The following is a 21,862-nucleotide window of genomic DNA, read 5'->3' as shown; positions in this document are numbered from 1 at the left end:
TACATAGCCTCTTTTTTGTGGACATTAATAAAAAGTATTCGTGTTCACTGCGCGCTGCATGTTTTACCTCGGAAGTTCCTATTTGGTTAGGATGTCTTTACTTTATTAAAAAAGATATATATAAATACATATATACAGTTATTTAAATTACTGAATGACAAAAACGTCAAAATTGCGTAATTGCTTACCGTACTTGCATTGATTTTCGCTCGCACAGTGAATAAGATTAGTTCAAAACATACCCACAACGAAAAGCTGGTTTGTGTATTCTGTGAGGTATTAGTACTTTCCTAGCGGTCTAACGTTCAAGAACGGCTATTTGCATGCGTTGTGTACTAGCTGTTTTTAGCTGCAGGGCATTTTAAAGTGGAAATATAGAAGAGCAGAAAACAGCATGATCCCCTTAGCTTTGCTAAACCAGATTAACCGCACCTTCTGGCAACTATATGCCTTTGGCGATTCCAAAAAAAAATCTCCGCTATCAATGATTCACGTCCGTAGAGATCGTAGAACACGAATTAAATTGGAGTGCCTTTATGCACACGTTTAGAGTTATGACATCTGCGCAAATTTTCCGCCCAACATTGTTTTTATATGCACCCAGTGTTGCTTTTTCGAAAGCCAGCAGTTTATGTATATGTTTGTTCTTTCACATGCTGAGGACAAGCGTTGCAGCACTCGGTGTCTTCACCCTGACACACACAAACACCGAGGCACTTTAAATTGAATAAACGAACCTTGTATTTCATTCACTACCTTAGGGCACCGAAGACGCTTCATGTAAAATAGTTGCCACTGTACTGAGTACAGCCTACCCGATTTTTTTTTGTGATGTATCGACTGTTTTTTATTTGTAAATACTGTTCTAGCACATCCTTGACAGCCAAATAAAAGAACTGCAGCCCCACCGATCTCTCTGCATTTTTTTTGCGATTCGTTGCAAGGATCAACACTCTACCAACATAACCAGAAAACGAAGGAAGCAGTAAGTAGAAATAGCAGTCAGTATCCTGCATTGGCGACGCTGGCAAGCTATCTATTTTATTTATACTTCGTTTCCTCTTGTGTTGAACCGCAGTGGAAGGTTAGGAGCCTCTACAGCCAGTCAAGCGCAAGTCAGAAGTAACGTCGCCAGGCTCTTAGCGCGTGTATCAGTGCGTGACGTCACTTCTGAACTGGCGCTTGATTGGCTATGGGGGCCGCCAGCCTTCCGATACGAAAGGCTAAACGTCATCCCCCCTCGAGGTCACGTGAGCTGCGTCGCGGGTGCCTGGTCTTCATTTGACTCCACGGGCTTACAGAATCTCCGAGACAGAAAGGGGCCCGCAGACTGGAGGGTGCCCCGAAGAAAGGCACATTACTTGGGCTAGGGGTACTGTTCTTTCCCGTGTTCTCTTCTTGTTTTCTTTTTTTATTATTTCAGTTTTGTTGAAAAGGGCTACAAGCCATTTAAAGTAGAAAGTTGGGCTAGTTGGTTTTGGTTGCACATAATGAAAAATACACAACGCAAAAGGACATAAAGGGAAGAGACGCTCTTCCCTTTATGCTCTCTTCCCGGATAGAACACCGGATAGAACAGCGCTCAGATCTATCCGGTGTGTCTCTTCCCTTTATGTCCTTTTGCGCCGTCTATTTTTCAATATGTACAGGCCATTTTCGTTTCTCTATCACTTTTCTTTCTTCATGTTTGTGCGTGTGCGTAAATAAGACAACTGCTTTTTCCGGCTAAAAAATGACAGAAGCTCACGAGAAGAATGAGTATAAAAACATAAGTGGACAACTTGGACTCCGTTCTGTAAATGCTCGATTGGAGTTTTGGAACCACCTCCTTTTCCCCACAGATATCTGGCGTAGTCTCTCATTCTCGCGGAGAAATCTCTTTTGTGGGAATACACTATTGCTTCGCCGAAAGTCACAAGTTGCAGATGTTATACAACGCGCGCTCTAATACAACACTTGCCCAAACAGCCCCAGTCGTCATATGGGTTCCCCATTTGGGGGGGGGGGGGGGGGGAGGGAGGGGGGGCTAACTCTCATGTTAGTTGTTGATGACCATGTCCATTGGGACGTCCTCGTTACGAAAAATCTTTTTTCTTTGCGTAGATCACAACCTGCGCCCCTCCGGACCAATTGGGCAAGTTGGGGTACGCTCACTGCACATACACAAGGAAAGGGGGCCCCCTCGCAGCTGCCCCTATCTACAGATCTCACCTCTCTCTGAACCGGTCACTTCGGCGGAGGCGCCGGGCGATCAGAGAGAATGTTTAGCCTTGCGATAAACTATTCCAAGGTCCCGCACTGGGACGGCCCCAGAAATACTTGCATGACAAACAGGCCAGGAGCAACGCCATCCCTTTTTTCATATTCTATTTTTTTATGCACCTCACATTCGTTCTTTCTTTTTTTTTTTTTTGAGTAAACGTGTTATGGTTTTGTATCCTAGCAATCATCAAACAGCAAGGCGCAACAAATTCGAAAAATCGATGCATTCTCGTGGGCACGTAAGCAACAATACGTGTCCCAATCCGATGGGTCTAGGCCAACCCTTCAAAAGCCAACTCGTCGACGGCCAAGTCGTCGGCGGCTCATTCTTCATAGGGCAACTCGTCGAAGGAAGACTCGTCGAAGAGGCCAACTGATCACCGCTTTTTTAAAGCCAAATATATATGTTTTTACTTTAAATTTTATATCAAATATTGACCTATAATAATCCGCGTTGTCTTTTATGTGTAACTCTTTCGTAAAAAATGTGTATAATTGGCGCTCTCCTTAAAAAACTGACCTCCAGTCTGCTCTTTCTTGTCAAAGATGACAGCTTGCCGCTTTCACCACTTTCACGGTGGAGTGGGGCAGGGTCACTATGTCGCTCGTGTATCATTGGGGCGCGTGTTAACCTACCCGGCGTACCCGGCCCATCAATTGACGCCGCTTGGCGGCGAGAGGTTGCGGCGGCTCATTACAAAATTGTCGAACTACCTGGCCCATCTGTTCACGCCATTCAGGGTGACAGTCTACGGCGGCTCATTACAAAATAAGAATAAAAAATGCAACAAATAAACGATCCTGAGATGACAGATTCTTCAACTTCTCTAAAGGTTCTCTCCTGTCTTTGCCTTCTTGTAATTTTTCTTTCAACCTTGTAACTTAACAAAAGCGCTGACCCTAGTCCAAACAAAAATAAAAATTTAGGTCAAAAGACAAAAAGGAACCACGAACTTTTACCTTGGACCGTCGTTCAACCCATTTGACGAATCGCTTTTCGACCAAATCTCCCTTTCGACAAGTTGCCCTTCGACGAATTGCCCTATTCGACGAGTGGGCCGTCGAGGAGTTGGCCGTTGACGAGTTCGCTTTCGACGAGTTGGCCGGATCCCCAGTCCGATGTCCTTTCAAGCGTTCCACCTGCGTGCACTGCGAACAAACGCAAGGAAATGAGACGTCGTTTCTTCATAACTTGGCAAACGGAGAAAGCCAAAGCTCCCGTGAGCCAATGAGAGTGCTGGAGCGAGGCACGTGACAACGTACGGTGGTGGGTACTGCTTCTAAAAATAGCTGTCACTGCTTTTCTCCGCAACTGTGATTCTCTCACAGCAGCTCAGATCTTTGAAGTTTTCCAAGTTACGGTGGAACGGAAACAAACAGGAAACGAGCTGCCAGCTTACGTGGCTAGTCATACTTCCAACAAAAAAGATTAGTTGCTTCTCAAGCTGGACGACATTTATCCTGCATCTGTAGAGCTGCGAAGTTCTAAGTCAAGCGTACTCAATTAGATTTTTTTCGCGTGTTTGTGATTTTTTCAATATCCTGCAAGCAAAAAAGGAAAAAAAATATCGTGAAGTTACTCCGAGGGGTTACCGATCATCTGCGAGCCACGAACATGAAGGATCGGTTAACATCCGTCAGGAGTGTGAACGGGAAATCGTCACGAAAACATTTTCTCACAATTTGCAAATATTCACTTGGTTTAGCAAATAGGATATGCTAACGACTTGTCATTATTATAGCCCACAAGATACAATTTCTCGGTTTTTCAAGACAATTTTCCCCCTCCCCCCCCCCCCCCCAAAAAAAAAAAAACTATGAACGGTCGCGCTACGGGCCCCGGCTGCACGCCCACGCCCCTGCCCTCGCCCACGAAGCTGCTGCGTGGGCGAAAGCAAAAAGCTATGCCCTCGACTACAGAGCTACCTTGTGTCACCTGCTACTGTACCGCCAACAGGAGTGCGATAGCTTTGTGTGTTCCACAGGTGCGTGTTGAGGTATAACTCTGTACGTCTGTCCTGGAGGAAGATAAGAAGATCGGCTCTGTGTCCTCCTCCTAAGCTAGCATAAACAAATAGAAGTATACTCGTTTGGACTGAAACGTTCCCGAAGTAGTGGCCAGACATTGGAAAAGCATATATAACGGAACTTGGTTTCTGAAATGGAAATATGTTTTCGAGTAACGTCTGTCCTGGAGGAAGATAAGAAGATCGGCTCTGTGTCCTCCTCCTAAGCTAGCATAAGCAAATAGGAGTATACTCGTTTGGACTCAAACGTTCCCGAAATAGTGGCCAAACATTGGAAAAGCACATGTAGCGGAACTTGGCTTCTGAAATGGCAATATTTTTTCGAGTAAGAAATCACCTGCTCACCACTGGGACATCAAAATCCCTACTATTTATTACGTCAAGTGTATTTGCGCTCATGAAGAAAGATCTGGACCCATCCTTCTTCAAACGGCCTATGTCGAATAACAAACACTTTTTAAACACGTATGCACAAACAACTCATTTATTGAATTAAGCGTGAATTAAACGAAGTGAAATCGCATTTCTGATTAGATCTTGATGTCTATACCAGCTACATTTATATTTGTTTAGGACTTCACTGAACCATAACTTCAACAATAGTTGATGAAACACGAAGGCTCGATCTCAACAGAAACCTCAACGTGAGAAGCATCCACAGACGGTCGCTTACGAGTATTCTGAATGTGGGACTTAGAAGCTTTCGCTTGCCATAGGGGGCTTGCTTTCGACTAGAGCACGCCACGGGCCCGGGCCAGCCGAAAGGCCCGATCCCGGCCCGCTGTCCGGGCTCGGGCTGGATAGCGCGCATTTTCTCGGGCCGGGCCGGGCTCGGGCTTGAACAAAACATTTTTTGTGCCGGCCCGGGCCGACCCGGTCCGGCCTGGGCAGTCGTGTGCCGCAATTTTTAATTTGTTTATAAAAAAAAGTGTGCTCATTGATCTTTCAGGGTCAATGAAAACAAACAAGCGAAGTGCAGTCACCACGGCGTCGTTCAACAAAAAAGACATCTTGCACTTGAAAAGCTTTTAAGTGAATAAAAGAAAACGTGTGTACTCTGGCAGCACGGTGGGAGAGCGCATGCTTTATGCTTAGACAGTTTTTAGATTGAAGCCTGCAATCATTTTCAGGCTCATGTTTATAGTCTGTCGGGCTCGGGCCAGGCTTAAACTCAATTTTAATGTTTTTTTTTTTTTTCTTTTTTTCTTTTTTACGTGCTCGGGTTTATGCATAAAATATTTTGTCGAGCTCGGGCCGGGCCCGGGCCGTCTCTCTAACAGCCCGAGTCGGGCCGGGTTTAGAAATCCCGGCCCGTGCAATGCTCTACTTTCGACCCATGACACCAGAGGCGAACGCAACACTTCCGAGCGACAAAAATTCGGACACACAAAACGCGAAGCGCAGCTGCGTTGAACCAACAACACAGGGAGACCTATCCACCAAAGAACCAGGAAAGTGAGACTCGCATACTGACGCCCCGGCGTGTAGAATGAAACAGGATACGGGCGCGGAACACCTTCACAGTGCGATCGCCGAACGGACGATTTCGTGGACAGCGAGCGTCACCTCACGGGAGAGAGAGATACCTTAAAAACAATGAAAACAAGCACCGAAACCTTGGTTATTTTAATTCGCTGTAGTTACAGAAAAGATCGACTTACATGAATAATTTCGTATTATTCCATTCCGTAATATATTTAGAAGACATTCAATAAAACACTTGATAGGTTTGCAATTAGATAATTTCTAAATTCGCTCCGAACGCGAGTGCCAAATTAGCCGATTTTGACAATTTTCATTATTTTCTTAAATATAATTAAATTATAATAAAACATTTGTTTCATTTGATGTCTCGATAATGCGTCAATGTTTTTAAAGCCGTAATTCGCAAGAGGATCCGCACAACCGTTATCATGTGACAATGTTTCGAAGATGGCAGAAAACCTCATGTATTATCCATGGGGCTCTGAGGTGCGCCCCCCTCTTAACACGTCAAGGACCCAACTTCGGGGACCCGTCGTCAAATTTCTTCAAATATTAGGGGTTCCCTTCGTAAATTAGCTGTCATTGAAAGAATGCAAGAGCAAAAAAGTTTACAGTTTTATACATGTCAACACACTAGCCAGCAAAGCCCGCTAGTGAAAAGCTCAGAATCATTCTGAAATCTGCGAAGTCAGGACAATATGCCCGAATACGGAGTTCCCGTCTCCTTTAAACACTCGGCATTATGAAAGAGGTCTACGAAGTTAAGATGGCGCCTGATGCAGTGCCTTTTGCCTTGACGTCCCCTCAGAAAGGCCATTTATCAAGATAACAAAATGGGAGAGAATGTAAAAATGATAATCCTTTCACTCGTGACTAAAACCAGTAGTGTGATGCCCCCCGTTGTTAGTGGTGGGCATTTGCGTTGGCTTCACACAACTTAATCGACATGTTAAAAAGGAATGGCGCCAAATTTTTGATGAGGAACACGCTATGTTGTTCGATGTTCGAAACCTACACGCGTCTAGCATTGCTCTGTATGTGTTCTCGCGTCCTTTGGCCCGCAGTATATCTTGGAGCTCCGATTCCACCGTGTGTAACGCAGTTGTAGGCGAACTCAATAGCAAGTCTCCGGCGTGTTTCTTTTTATAACATTTTTGCTGGACGATGCGTTTGTGTATTCGAATGTCCGGAAATCTCTACGCCGAGTCATTCACCGGTGCCAATAGTAGGTAAAAGTTCCATGAGAAGTATTTTTCGCTCCGTCTATTATGATCAAATATCCTGCGAATGGCTGGAGGAAGGGGTAGGGGTACTGGGATTGAGATGTTCGCAGCGCTTTTGGCCAGCGCATAATTGACAACCACATTCTTGATTCACGGATTTTGTGCAAGAAACGTTCGCGACGACCGTCCCTCGAGCGTTTTGTATAGCGCTGTGCTCGGGTTATCTGACATTGATTCGAAACTAAGGTTGGCTGCAACACAGGATGTAAACGCCAAGCCGGACTTGGTCTACTCGAAATTCGTCTGCTGGAAGCCGCACCGTGGCGTCACTGTCTTATCGCAGGCTTCAAAGAGAGGTAGTAGAGGAAATCCCAGAATTGATTCTGCTTTCATTCATATTAAATGATACGACTGGGCTCTCCCCCGCCCCAATGTTTGCCGTCCTACAAAAAAAAAAAAAAAAAAAAAAGAAGGCACCAGCGGGTATTCAGAAAGCAAAATAAGGCACATGAATACCTCTGCAGGGCCGAGAAATCCAACTATTTATACTGCTTGCAATCTGACTCTTCCTTTTTGCTTTTCGGATATCAGATAGGCTGCTTTGTTTTATTATTAATGGCTGGCTATGTAGAATTGAAACCCTCTGCTGCAAGCAATTTGGATAATATTTCTCATTCAGTATAATTTTCTGTCAGAGACGTTTTGTGGTGTGGATAAATTGAATAGAAACAAAGTAACGTTGATAAGCAAGATAAGGCTGGTGTACTTTTTTCAATGTGGCATATATGTGTAAAATTGCAGGAACCTATAATATTTTCTTTAAAGAGCTTAACAAAAGCTATCTATTTTTACTTTCAGGGCTTCTTACTGCTTAATTTATTAGCAATACTTTCACTCTTAAAATATTGTTTTATTTTTTATCTGGCAGGTATTTTATAAATATTTATTTCTAACGTTGACGGAGCACGAAAAACTAAAATAGAAAGAAGCAGCAAGTAATCACCGGAGATTTCGGTGATATTTTCTTTTATTGAAGATTAACAATAACAGGCATCCACACCAAGGTCTCCCTGAGTGGTTTGTTCCAACATAATTCTTTTCTTACTAAAGCCGTAACTAAAGAGCGCATATCGAAGGTCGACGTAGGACTTAAAGCGTAATCTTCTTTTCCAGATTTTTCCTTTCACATCCTGCTATGTTTTAAGATCAAAGCGGAATCTCCAGCGAAATTGAAATTTGCATTCTGTTGTGAAACAAATAAATTGCCAACATCGTCGGTGCTGCGTTTTATTGTTGAGGACGTTTTTTTTATTACTTTTTAAAGTTTTTTTTTATTTCTGACCTAAGGCGATTGAATGGCGTCTTAGAACTTTCGTCATAATAACAAATAAATCAATGTAACATTTCAGCAGGATCAATCACACGTTTGCCTGATATCGCTTTTTATTAAGGTTTATACTTGGCCTCTTTTGTTTGGTGTGTAGTCAAATTATGTTTTTTCACGTACGCACTTCCCAGCGCCTTTGTCTTCCCAATGTGTTTTTAAAATAAACAAAACATCTATTCAATTTTTTAAAGAACTAAAATGGTTCGTATACAAAAATTGTGTCCCTTTTAAATTTTTCCGTTCTTTGCGTCAAGAAAGCAGCTTGGATTGGCACTGCAGTATTGCCCGAAGGTCACAGTATAGTTGTTTGAATTGCTTTTCATTGAATTATACTATCTTCCGGGTATATCCTAATATAACTCTGAGCGCAGTTTATTCTACTTTGGTGATTACAGAGAATGAGTATTCTTTTATTGAAACAAATTAGCCAAAATAACTGGTGGTTCTTCACGTGACGTCACAGGACGCCATGAGCATTATCCGCTAAATTTAACACGGTGCAAGACCATTAAATGTAAATTATGCACTGTTACTCTGTGCAGAGGGTCGTCTTTCACCAGAGTTTGTTTACAGGATCCACAAAAAAAAACAAAAAAAAACACGGGAATCTTTTTTTGATACGCTCCCAGACACATTTGAATGGTGTAGTATCCCTCACGTAAAAGGCATACCCCACAAAAGAGCTTGATATATAAAGCGATGACAGGATGTTTTTCCTTAACCTGAAAAAAAAATGTATAGCCTCGGCGATTGCAACTGAGGGCCAGCGATTTTATCTATTCTCCGAGGACTTGGGCTTAAAGTGCTTGACCACTGCCCTCCCCAGTTCCTATCCTATAGAGAACGGTACGATTTTTGCAGAGTTGGTCAGTATCGCGAAAGAAAGGTATCCCGATAGCATTCTAGAAATACATTATATCTTTATATTTTTGTCTGTTTTTGTATTTCTGTATTAAAATACATTTTCGGGGTTATTCTTCTTATTGCGATACTATTGGTGCCGATTTATTTTGTTACAGTTTTAAAATAAATTTTGACCTCCTCAAAGCTTTGTCAGGGCCGTTTTGTCTTTAAGCCGCACATGACTTCCTTCTTTATGAAGCAAAAGTTACAAAATATTTCCTAAAACTTTCGGTGGTCGACTACTCCAGTCAATTCCAAAAGTTGAAGGCTCTGTGGGCGCGCCCAACTAACAGATAAAAGGATACGGTTCCTTAAAATTCATACCACGGTGAAGTTATGAGGCCTGCTGAAAGATGTGCCCGGCGATTGCACATAATCATAGTGACTTTGCGAGGTTATATTGGAGGACACAAAACAAGTTCAGGTGTCCCTGGGATTTTGTCTCGGCGAGACAATGGATGCGAAAATAAAGTCGCGGGCTGGTTTCAAAACAAAATTTCTAATTCTAGAGCATGCTTTCTTTGTTCTCAGTACTCTTTCGGCGGAGCACGGAGACATCGAAAATAGTATTTGTATAGCAACGTGTTTCAATGTCTACATTTCAGTCCCACCAAAATGTACTGATGTATTTGTACTTCCAAATACGTTTCTATTTTTCAAATGTATTTAAATACACTTTACGGCACATTTTTTAAAGTGTTTCAGTATCTGTATTTTAACTGGCTTTGCCATGTATCGCAGTTTTTGCATTTGCAAATACTTTGAGACTATTTCTCACAACCTATAATTTCTTATTGTCTTTTGCATTAGGAAGTCTTGCAACACGCACTATTTCCTTTTATTTTGATCCCGACCATTTATACAACAAACCTCTATCACGCAGTATTGAAAGCAAAATAATACACGTTTGATAGCCCTCAAACATATCTAACGTTGTCCTTTTTTATCTCGTTATTTATAGGTTTTCGTCGAGGTGCAACGTCAAGCTTAACGTCTGCGAGGATCTCTAAAAGCACATTGTGCCGTGCAGTAAGAACATATGGGACATAATTATCTTCAACATAATGTTACTCGATAGCACCCTCTTGTTTCTTGCTTCATAATGGTCATTTATATGTTTTCGTAGTTTTTTTGTCGGGACATCATTTAGTTCATAGATGTTTTTTTAAAGATACTACGTTTAACATACACAATCAATAGAATACTTCGCATAGTTTTCAGTTCATCAATCATAATCAAATATTTCGTCATTCATGTTATTAACCAGAACCTTGTTCCAAGGTTATTATCTTGTTATAATTTATCAAAGTATAAGTTTTAAAAGCTATCTCCTTAATGTCTGAAGGCGTAATTTTTGTCACATACATAAACTGTTTCAAAGTATGTTGTATAATATATCGTGCCGTAACAGAAAACCAGTAAAACTCGACGACTTTGTGAAGTAATTTAAATCTTTTGGCCACACCGTTTAAACAAAGAACCCCTCTCAAGGTTAAGGGTAACGGCAATCGAACTTCCTCGAGAATATTGCCCTCCTGTGCAATGTTTTCTTTCCACACCTCTTGCATATTACATACGCAATGTTTGTACACAACCCAGGATCATCTATACATAGCGAATTATATATATTGTAGTGGCGTGCTAAGGCGCGTGCCGGGAACCACCGAAGACGACGACGAAGCGCGTGCAGACGGCGCGTGACACACTTCTAATCTGGTCTAAATTGGCTATGGACGTCCTTTTGTAAATTAAAAACGTAACATTTGGTGTCAGAAGTGGGATTCCCGGCATTTTTCCTGATGGCCCAAGAAATCATTTTACAAAGCGCAAGGACATTCTCTGCGCGAGTGTCAGCACCTCGTTGAGTGGCGCGGCCCTGCCTGGATTACCACCAACCAGACCAGCTTCCTTCGCCATGTTCCATCACTGAAGCAACGCTAGCCGACTGTCACAGACTCAGGGGGGCTATGTTGCGCTTTTTGCACTCCCAGGAGACTAGGGAGAGGGAAGTGACGTCAACAACGCAGCAAATGCAGATTGGATGTTGATTTTGTTTTCTTCTGTCAACATCCAATCTGCATTTGCTCTAGTCGTTGACGTCACTTCCCTCTTCCAAGTCTCCTGGGAGTGCAAAAAGCGCAACATAGCACCCCTGGAGAGCCCACGCCACAAAAGCGCGTAAGTGCGCGCTAGGCTTCAATGGTTTACGGACAGGTTGTGGCAGTTTTGCGGTTGAAAGCATTCACGAAAAATCATGGTGTTTCCTGTATTAGGCAATGCCGATGCATATCGTTGTCGGTGTTAACTTTTCAAAAGGCGCAAATGCGCTGTGAACTTAGGCACCGACATCTTCTGTGCCGGCATAAGATTTGTTCTCTGACATGTCGCCAGGGGTGACAATAAGTGAACCACTTGACCCCCTGGTATCAGGACTCTTCGCATCAATCTTCCAAAAGCGTTAACGTGCTGGACTTTGGTGCTGCAGGCGGACTGTGAGGTCGGCCTGAACTTTAGAGTGTGTGCAAGTGAGCACGAAGTTTCATGTCAAGAATCTGCATGCTGAAAGGACTTCACTCAAGATAAACTTTTCGAAACAAACAAGTTCAAGCAACCTGTATAACACCACAGCAATGGGGCGAGGTTGTGTAGCAGGAAAACGATCCAAAGATCATCTCTTCAAGAAAACAAGTCCTTAGGGGGAATAGTGTAGTGGCGTGCTAAGGCGCGTGCCGGGAACCACCGAAGACGACGACGAAGCGCGTGCAGACGGCGCGTGACACACTTCTAATCTGGTCTAAATTGGCTATGGACGTCCTTTTGTAAATTAAAAACGTAACAATATATATATGTATATATATATATATATATATATATATATATTATTGAAGCTTCTGCTTTCACAAAAGAAATTGATTAGAAAAACTGCTTTCCTTCATGTTTTTACTTCACTGGTATTAATTTCTAGTACGCACCAATAAACAATGTGTAGTGGTTAGGGCGCATACAAGTCGAAGAAGCTACACATTTGCGAGTAATCAATACAAAGCTTATCGTACGATTCTGTGCATAATTTTATTGCAACTGTTCTGGTTTTTCCTCCACTGCATATATAAAAGTTTGACCTATAGGAAAGAAGTGCATGTGATTTTTTTCCCGTTTTTCGTTTCTCAAGTACTTTTTGTAGCGCATAAAATGTTATTTGTTCCTGGATGCTCTAAAAAGTCTCCAAGCTATATTGTTTTATAGCTTCATTCTAATATGAGTTTCAAGTTTTCATAAAGTTAATTTTTCTTCATTGCGCCAAGAAGCTACGACAGCACCTTGGGGTCAATTACTGTGTCGGAGGGAAAGGAGCAAATATTCGATCCTTATGATATCACGGTAGTGTGCTGGATTGTGTTGCCTCGGTACCGATGTATTACATCTCCTACACCCCCCCCCCCCCCCCCCCGACAAAAAAATAGCTATTTTTTTTTATTTTGCTTTGTCGTGTGATGTTCTTTTGAATTTCATTTATCGCCACAATCAAACTCCAAGCAGTCTTAAACGCCATCAAAGTACACCGAACTTATGGCCTTCTTTTTAATAAACCAGAAAAGAAAACACCTACATGTCTTCCTAAATTGACGAAATAAAAGAACCTTCCATATAATAGCAATTTCATCCGCGATCATCCTGGGTCAAGACGCGAAACCACGACTGCATTTTTATAATCCCCCTTTAACATGCGAATAACAAACCTTCTGCGCTGCACTGCTAGGGTGTGGGAGGCTTAGCGCGAATAATTAAAGTGAAAAATCTTTCTTTTTTTTCTTTTCTTTCCCTCAGCTTTTTGCAAGAAAAAAAAAGAAACTAAAATGTTGCGCTAATTTGTTTTACTAGCTTATCTGAAAAAAAAAAGTGTCCGGAGCGAAGGCGGGATTTATTAACTTTTTTTTTACAAAATTTCCCGCAATTACGGTTGTTAAAGGGATGGTGAACAGAAATTTTGATTTCAAGAAAACAATGCAGGAGGTGTAGGCGGGACGCTACAATCCTACAACACTACTCGCAAGGCGATATCTAGAATGGAGGCCGTATTTTTGGAAAAAGAGGTCGAGATTGAACCAGGCGACGAGGCGCGTGACGTCAAGATACCGTGTTTCCTCCTCTCTTTGCTTCGCTCCCTCAAGGAAGCGAGGCGGAGAAGACGCGAGGCCGTTCCCTCTCCTTCTCAGAGAAACATGACGTCAGCATTCCTGCCAAATGCACCTCCTTTTGTGAAAAATACGGTCATCCGTTCGAGATATCGCTGTATGAATGATGTTTTGGTGTTTGTAGCAACCCGTTGCACGCTTTTGCCGCGTGTTTTGGGAAATTAAAATTTCGGTTCAGCATCCCTTTAAGATAAACGCTTGTAGTTTGAATTGATGTTACAGTACTTGCCGCAACAAATTAAGGGTGATCTATAAATATTTAAAACTAGATAGCATACAAACTTGTCTGTTTGCTGGTAAAGGACGGTAAATTGCATGTTTAAAATATTCAGCTATTTTTAGCGAAGCATTGTACCCATTTTACAAATAATACTCTGAAAAAATTGTAAATATTCACTAATAATGACTCTGTTTAGTTATACAAAACTTTGTATATTTTGCGCTCCTTTATTATAAGCACGACGTGTATTTAATATTTAGTTGTTCAAATGCTGAAACACCATTCATCTTGCATCTTATTTATCACTTCAAAGGAAACAAACATTCATGTTATTACACCTTTGGAAGCATATAAAATCAGAGGGTATAGTATTATCGCCATAAGTGCCAACTCCTATATTCCCCCATTTTGATTACGCTCCCGTTAGACCAAAAGTTATATTTGCGCTTGCAGAATCTATACATATACGACTCACATCTTATTCAAACCGCGACATATCTGGAAACTTTTAAATTATGATATATTGCTTTAACATAGATAACTAATTTTTTCCATACCTACGTTACTGTCATCGTGACTGATTAAAGTTATGATAGGTATTTCTTTAAAAACAATCTATTTTTTTAGACGCACAATATCTCATATCTCTCCGGTATATTTATCTTCAGTACCATCTTGGTAGTGTATGCGCGGAGCATTACATGTAATAGTGCAAAGTAAAAACAGCGATGTTATACGCCTACTAAGGACCTTTAGTACAGTCATTGTGTGCTTCACTTTCGAGCGTTCAATTTTCGCTGAAGGTAGATTGGGTGGAGGGAGCAGGAGGAAAGGTAGTTTCAGCAGCACCTGCAAGCAATGACACTCGGTAGATCGCCAACAAACAGTATTCGTAAAGTATTCCCAATCAGAAAACTCTCTGTCCCTTTTCAATCTGAGATTTTTATATTTGTCGCACGCACAAAATATGCCTCGCCCTGCATTGTAAATATTTTCCATGGATAGTCCAATGTTCTTATAGTATATTAGCCAGATTTATTTGCTGCTATCATATTCGTGATGGGACTTAGATTATGAGGTTTAGATTAACCCTGCCTGCTGGATTAAACACCGGTGAATGTTTTCTCAAGATTTTTTTAGTAAGGGCGTCATGGCAATTTCATTTGCCTAATATACCCGATTGGTTCCTATAATTAAAATATGTTTTAAATAAACCATTTGCATATATTAGCTTAAGTTACAGCTTACTTGATTAAAAAGATAAGTAAAAACACACCACTTTGAGAGATAAATGTTTTTTTTTATATTTTGGTGATATTCATGTATGAAGAAGGGATTTATTTATTTGTGCACTAGGAAGCACATTTCATTAAATATTAATAAGTGCAAGAATACCTATTTGGTGAAGTCTCCGAATCCCAGTTTTTCAAAAGAATACATCAGTAACCCAGGTAATTGATATGTTTCCTCTATGTAAATACAAGTAACGCTCTATACTGTATTTTTTATACGTTGTTATTTTATTCCATATGAATTACAGCAGTGAAGCTTATAAATCTCAGTCCAGCATTCTTTTAGAAGTTATAATCGTCCCACCGGTAGATGCATTAAAATTAGTAAGTTATGTTTATCTTACTAACAACATGGTATATATATGGGGTTCCTAGTTTGCATCGCAGATTCGTTGCACCAAGGCGTAATTTTCTTGATATAACAAATATTAAGCATTCGCCTGTTCTACGTATCTCTCAGAGTGTTTATATGAGAGATCATATATTTGGTTAACAATACATTGGATGTCTTTGTGATTAAATATATAAACGAAATGAATAAGAAAAGGGGACATGTAACATTTCTCTATTGTTCCCTTTGAGCGAGCTGTGCAACAAATTCAGGGCTTTGCTTAAATTATTGTGGAAGTTGATGCCCGACATCTCTGAAGTGAACTACAGAAGGTTTTTGCCGCCTCTCAGCTCGTACGTCGTCTTCCGGGTCACGTGCGCAGTGACATTGAGGGGGTAGGCGCGGGGTTCCGGAAAAGTTCTCTCTTTAGAGCCATCAGTGAGCAGCGAGAACTCATCCGCTCGCGACCGCATGACCACGTGCTGGTGGGCGCCGCGCAAACAATATGGTGAAAGGAGGAAAGTCTCAACCGGGTCTGGCCATAACCGTCCAACCCTGTCCTCCTCCCCCTCCGGCTTCTGGCAGCTGTTCGTGGTAGCAGAGAGAGCTGACGATTTTGTGGACCTAGGATAGATGGCGCCACTAAAACTCCGTATAATAAAAGTTTTGTCGATGATACCACGTTTTTGACGCATTTATATATATGTTGGAACGACAAGAATCATAGAAAAGTTACCTTTTATCGAGCAGGTATTCGCACAGCTTGCAATCCTTCTACAAGATTTCACATCGACGTCACGCCGCGTGTTTCTCATGTCCACTGCTCGCAGCTGCAGGTCGGGGAATATTCTAATTTTTTCCTCGCTATTACGCGGCGGAATCACAACAGTTCGATGAAAGGAGGTGTGTCTTCTGTCATTTGTGACCAGGTGAACAATATCAAAAGCAGAAGATGCCAATTCTTTCAACGTTAAAATAGTTGCACAGCTCCTCTAAAAAAACAGCTTATTTTGGTGAGTCAACTAAAAGTAGACTGCGGGCTCTACATCGACAAAGAGCGACAAATGAAGGTAATTAGTAAAAAAATCTTTAAAACTACGTACTTGACTCACTCCTCACTTATGCTTGCTCTTAGGGGTTCAGGTGGTTACTAAAGACACATTTATGTAATGCCAATGTCAGCCCAAGCTGAAATTCATAAACACTGATGAAGTTGCTCCGCCAACTGGGGTGATTATTATTGTAGCTTTCTAAATGAGACTGTTTTGTGACTAGCCCAATAAAAACTATTTTAAATTTGAAGGGGATATGAAGGAAGGTGATTCAAGTTCAAGTCCAGAAAATTGCAATGTCGACATCATTCAACTCTCAAGAAGTCCGTGGGCATTTCCAGTCGTCCTTGTAAAGAAGAAGGATGTATCTCTCAGATTCTGTGTAGACTATTGTCGACTGAACGCTGTGACTAAGAAGGACATCTATCAGCTCCCCCGCATCGAAGATACGTTAGACCGACTGCGCCACTCCCGATATTTTTTGTCGATGGACCTGAAGAGTGGGTACTGGCAGATTGAAGTCGACGAACGGCGACCACGAGAAAACTGCCTTCGTCACTTCCGACGGACTGTACGAGTTCAAAGTGATGCCGTTCGGCCTTTGTACACCACTAGCTACCCTCCAGCGTGTTATGGACACTGTGCTGGCACGTCTTAAATGTTAGAGCTGCCTTGTCTACCTGGGCGAAGTCGTGGTATGCTCAAGAGATTTCGACGAATACCTGAGACGACTTCCAGCCGTGCTTCAAGCCATAAAGACCGCCTGCCTCTCACTCAAGCCAACAAAGTGTTGGTTTTCCTATGAAGAACTAAAGTTCTTTGACCACGTTGAGTACAACAAAAGTGTTCTCCCTGACCCCAATAAGACCCGCGCCATAACTGCATTTCCGCCGCCGTCTGACAAGAAGGCCGTGAGAAGATGGCTGGGGATACTTTTTCTACTGCAGGCGCTTTGTTCGAGACTTCGCCAAGCTGTCCGCACCGCTGACGAACTTCACGAAGGACGCCGTAAAGTTCGAGTGGACAGAAGAACACCAGCGGTCATTCGATGAGCTGAAACGAAGACCCCAGATGACTCCACCTCTTGGTCATTTCGACAAATTTGCTGAAACAGAGATTCACACCGACGCCAGTAACACTGGACTGGGTGCGGTACTAGTCCAAATGCAGGATGGAGCAGAGTGAGGCATCGCATACGCAAGTCGGACGCTGTTTAACAAGGAGAGAAACTACTCAACTAGTAAAACAACTGAGAAGGAGTGCCTCTCTGTCGTCTAGGCAATAACAAAGTTTCGTCTATATTTGTATAAAAGTCCTTTGCGCGTGGTCACAGACCACCACTCGCTCTGCCGGCTCGCAAATCTGACGGACATTTCCCGACACCTTTCCCGGTGGAGCCTACGACTGCAGGAGTTCGATATGACCGCGGTCTAGAAGTTCGGCCGGAAGCACAATCACGTCGACTGCCTGTCAAGGGCCCCAGTCGAGGGAGGTCCTGCCTGCACCAAAGACGACGACGATGAGTGTTTCCTCACCGCTCTGCATGTCAGCGACATAGCAGCACTCCAACGACACGACCCTGAGCTGCGAGAATTCGTCGTGCACCTAGAGGGACAAGAAAGCGCCGCTCCTCGCATTTTCGTACGAACACTCCCAACCTTCTTCATCCGACAAGGTGTGCTTTACGAGGAGAACTTCAGTGACAACAACAGACCGTGGCTGTTGGGGATCCCTTTCAGTCTTCGAGAAGAAATAGTTCAAGCCTGCCACGATGACTCGACGGCGAGATATCTTGGCTTCAGCAGGACTCTTGCCAGGATACGTGAAAAGTACTACTGGCCCAAGCTTGCGAGGACGGTCCACCACTACCCGCGATCTTGCCCCAAGTGTCAACGACGGAAGAAAGCACCGACGAGACCGGCAGGACTTCTTCACCCTATCGCGCCGCCATCTGCCGCCTTCCAGCAAATCCAAAATGAATTTACTTGGACCATTCCCACCATTGACGCAAGGAAACCGATGGATAATCGTAGCAACCGATTATCTCACACGCTACGCCGAGACGAAAGCCCTTCTATCACGTACGGTTAAGTTTTTCGTCAAGTCCATCGTCCTCCGGCACGACGCCCCCGAAGTCCTCATTACAGACCGTGGATCATCGTTCATGGCACAGCTCACGCAAAAGATCTTTCGTCTCAGTGGCACCGGCCACCGTCGAACCACTGCGTACGATCCGCAGACAAATGAACTAACAGAACGGCTAAACAAAACTGTTGCCGACATGATCTCCATATATGTCGGCGTAGAGCACAAGACTTGCGACGAGGTGTTGCCTTACGTCACGTTTGCTTAAAACACGGCGGTGCAAGAAACCACAGGAGTAACCCCGTTTCAGCTGGTGCGTGACAGTAACGTAACGACCATGCTCAACGCGATTTTACCCCACGAACCAGCTGACGATTCTACACCCACGCCCAGGTGGTTACTCAAGGAGCCGAAGACGTTTGCCAGCTCGCCCGACTCCGAATTCAAGATCAACAACGTGTCGACGCTAATCGGTACAACCTTCGCCGGATCGACGTTCGCTTCAAGCCCGGAGACCGTGTGAGGGTTTGGACCCCGATAAGACGACGCTGTCTAAGTGAGAAACTCCCCAAGCGCTACTTCGGACCCTACAAAGTGCTTCGTCGACTAGGAAATCTGAACTACGAGGTGATGCCCGACAAAACACGAACTTCATCGCACCGCCCTCCACGACCGGAAGTCGTCCACGTTGTGTGTATCAAACCGTACTACGATCGAAAGGACTGTGCTTTTCAAGCCTCCGTAGATTGATATTGGTTTGTTTTTATGATTCATATCCCGCCAACTTGCATCGGGAAGATGCACTTCTTAAAAGGGGGGGGGGGGGGGGACTAATGCCACACGCGTCGCCGAGATATCACTTGCGTGGCCGAGTGGTTACCGCGCTTGACTCTCGTTAGGTAGTTCTGTAATGGATTCCAGCAAGCGGAATGTTTTTTTTTTGTTTTTTTTTTATTATAATTATTTTAACTTGGCTTTTTTGTGAGTTCGAGAAAATTCTCGTCTGATCGAGTTTCGAATGTTCTATGCGCCGTGCGTTCTAGGCCGAATGTTCCAGAACCCCACGCGGCTACAAAAGGTGCTCCGCGAGGCGAGCCGCGGTCAGTCTCGCTCCAGCGCTCGATCCTGCAGCTTCGCCGACATCGACGCCTGCGACGCTTGTTTTCTTCGATTTTATTTCGGGCACAAGTTTGCCCCATTAAATGTTTAGTTTCTCCAGCTAATTCAACACCTCATCCTTTGTCATTCGTGACAATACGAACACAACTATACTGATTTGGCAAGCCCTATTACCAAACTACAAAAGCGCGAATATAACAATAATCTACACAGCGAAAGTTTAAATATGACAAAATTTTGCTCCTTAAAAGTATAAAAGCTTATATTAACATTTTATATAAATTATCTAATTCTGATCGTGAGAAAGAGGCAAACTGATGTTCGCGGGCTTCAACCACCAAGTTTTATGATAATAATAAAAAAAGAAGCTTTTGGTTTGTTTACAATATGCAAACTCTCTCCGCCCCAATATTCCGAAACATTGGTAATCAAAATACGAAAATACACTAAAGTCTTCAGGGATTGTTGTGTGCATTGGAAAAAAAAAAAGATGTTGTTTGTACAAAGCAAGAAAGTTGTGCTGCACTGCACTTCGCTTCGGCAAACTTCTAAGCTGACTGCAAGCCCGCAGTCACTCAATCTTCGCAAAGTGCTTTGTTTTCATAGTTGATGACGCATGAACTCCCTGAGGCCACTTTTTTTTAAGCCTTTGGCCGTTTCGGGTTTGCTAAAAATACGAAAGGAGTCGTTTATCAAAAGGCTTTCTTAAAGCAAAAGTCTTCTTCAAATCGAATCTTCTACGCTTCTCATGATGGCTTTTCCTCGTGCATTTCTTTATAGGTAATTATATTTTCTTTCTAATCAGCTACCGATTTTCTTTTTATTTCTACAGGCAAATAAACAACAAATTAATGGTCTAACGCAAGCGTAAGCGACTGCAGGTTGATAATGCTGTTACCACATTGTGGAACAAATGCGCGCCCATTATCCGATGTTTACAATAGCCATACGGAGAGCGGAGACGCAATGAGTTCAAGGAATCCAACCATGCTGGTGTTATGGCTAGTACGTCTTCCCCTTCCGCGGTGCTCTCCTTTCAATGGGCGAGGCGTGCGAGGGGCCTAAGGGCCGAAGGCGCTTGTACTATAACTAGGGATGGGGAGTTTACACGTGTCTCGCATCGCTTAACACGGTTTGTATTTGCGTATGATATTGCCATGCAACCAAATTTACCGCATGTAGTTCAATGGCAGTATGTGTGAGTATTAACCAGTTATCGTATACTAAATCGCGCCTCCTCACTACGAAGTAAAAGGTTTAAGCTTTCAGAAATATTCTCTAATCAATTAAAATACACGAAAAGAAGTAAAAAAAGCGGAAATAAACGTTAAATTGTGTACCGCTAAGAAATTTTGTGTTTCAGGACGTTATCGTTTTCATCACCGCAATGATACTCGAGATATTTTACACCTTCCACAGACAAAATCCTGAAGGAAACGTCTAAAAATATTGTTGCTATCATAAGCAAACTACATCAATCTGTATAAAACGGTTAAGTATTATATACGTGTAATTTATGATCAGCCGACGGTAGTTATACTTTTCAAGTAAACATAATTCTTTATATTAAAGTACTTTTCGGTTTGATATCTACTGTCTTTGGCACAGGCTTTGCTTAGATTTAAAGTTAAGTAACTTCCTAAATGCGTGTAATTTCTATCTCCTTTTAACATGGTATATTTATGATTAGCTTTTTAAAAGCATCGCAACCTTAGGAAAATTGTCCATGAAAGTATGTATTTCTAAACTTGAATATGCCGCACGACTGCATTTCAATCAACCTGACCCTTAAAAAAAAAAAAAGAGAGCCTGTATGAAATATCGTTTTTTGTTTATCCAATTAGGCCGTAAACCTACTTTTTTTCAGAATAATTACGGTGGTTAATAATTTTCGTCTTCAACTTCAGTTCATGGCAAATTTTATTGTCTTTTGATGCTCGGTTAAGACTCGTATTCTTGCTTTAGATATCAGTGCAAAAAATAAAATTGTCAATTTCTGATCATAACGAAACATGTGCTTAAGATAAATTTTTAAATTTAAATCTGCTTCACAGGTTATATTTCAGTCTTAATATAAATGATACAATAAAATACGTACATCACTGCAGTTCACTCTCTCCTTGACATGCAGCCAGCCAGTGGAGCTCCGAAATTTCGTTGTCCGTTTGCTGTCACGCACGCCTCAGGCTGGATGTCATAACCAGCACAGTCGCATATTTTTCACGACTGTTAGGCAAGTGGGCGATATCGTTACCTGCCGAGAAAACTGAAAGTGAGAGT

This window comes from Ixodes scapularis, unplaced genomic scaffold (assembly GCF_016920785.2).
Source record: "Ixodes scapularis isolate PalLabHiFi unplaced genomic scaffold, ASM1692078v2 PGA_scaffold8__174_contigs__length_109621045, whole genome shotgun sequence".
Classification (NCBI taxonomy): domain Eukaryota; kingdom Metazoa; phylum Arthropoda; class Arachnida; order Ixodida; family Ixodidae; genus Ixodes; species Ixodes scapularis.
Note: the sequence above shows the minus strand (reverse complement) of the source record.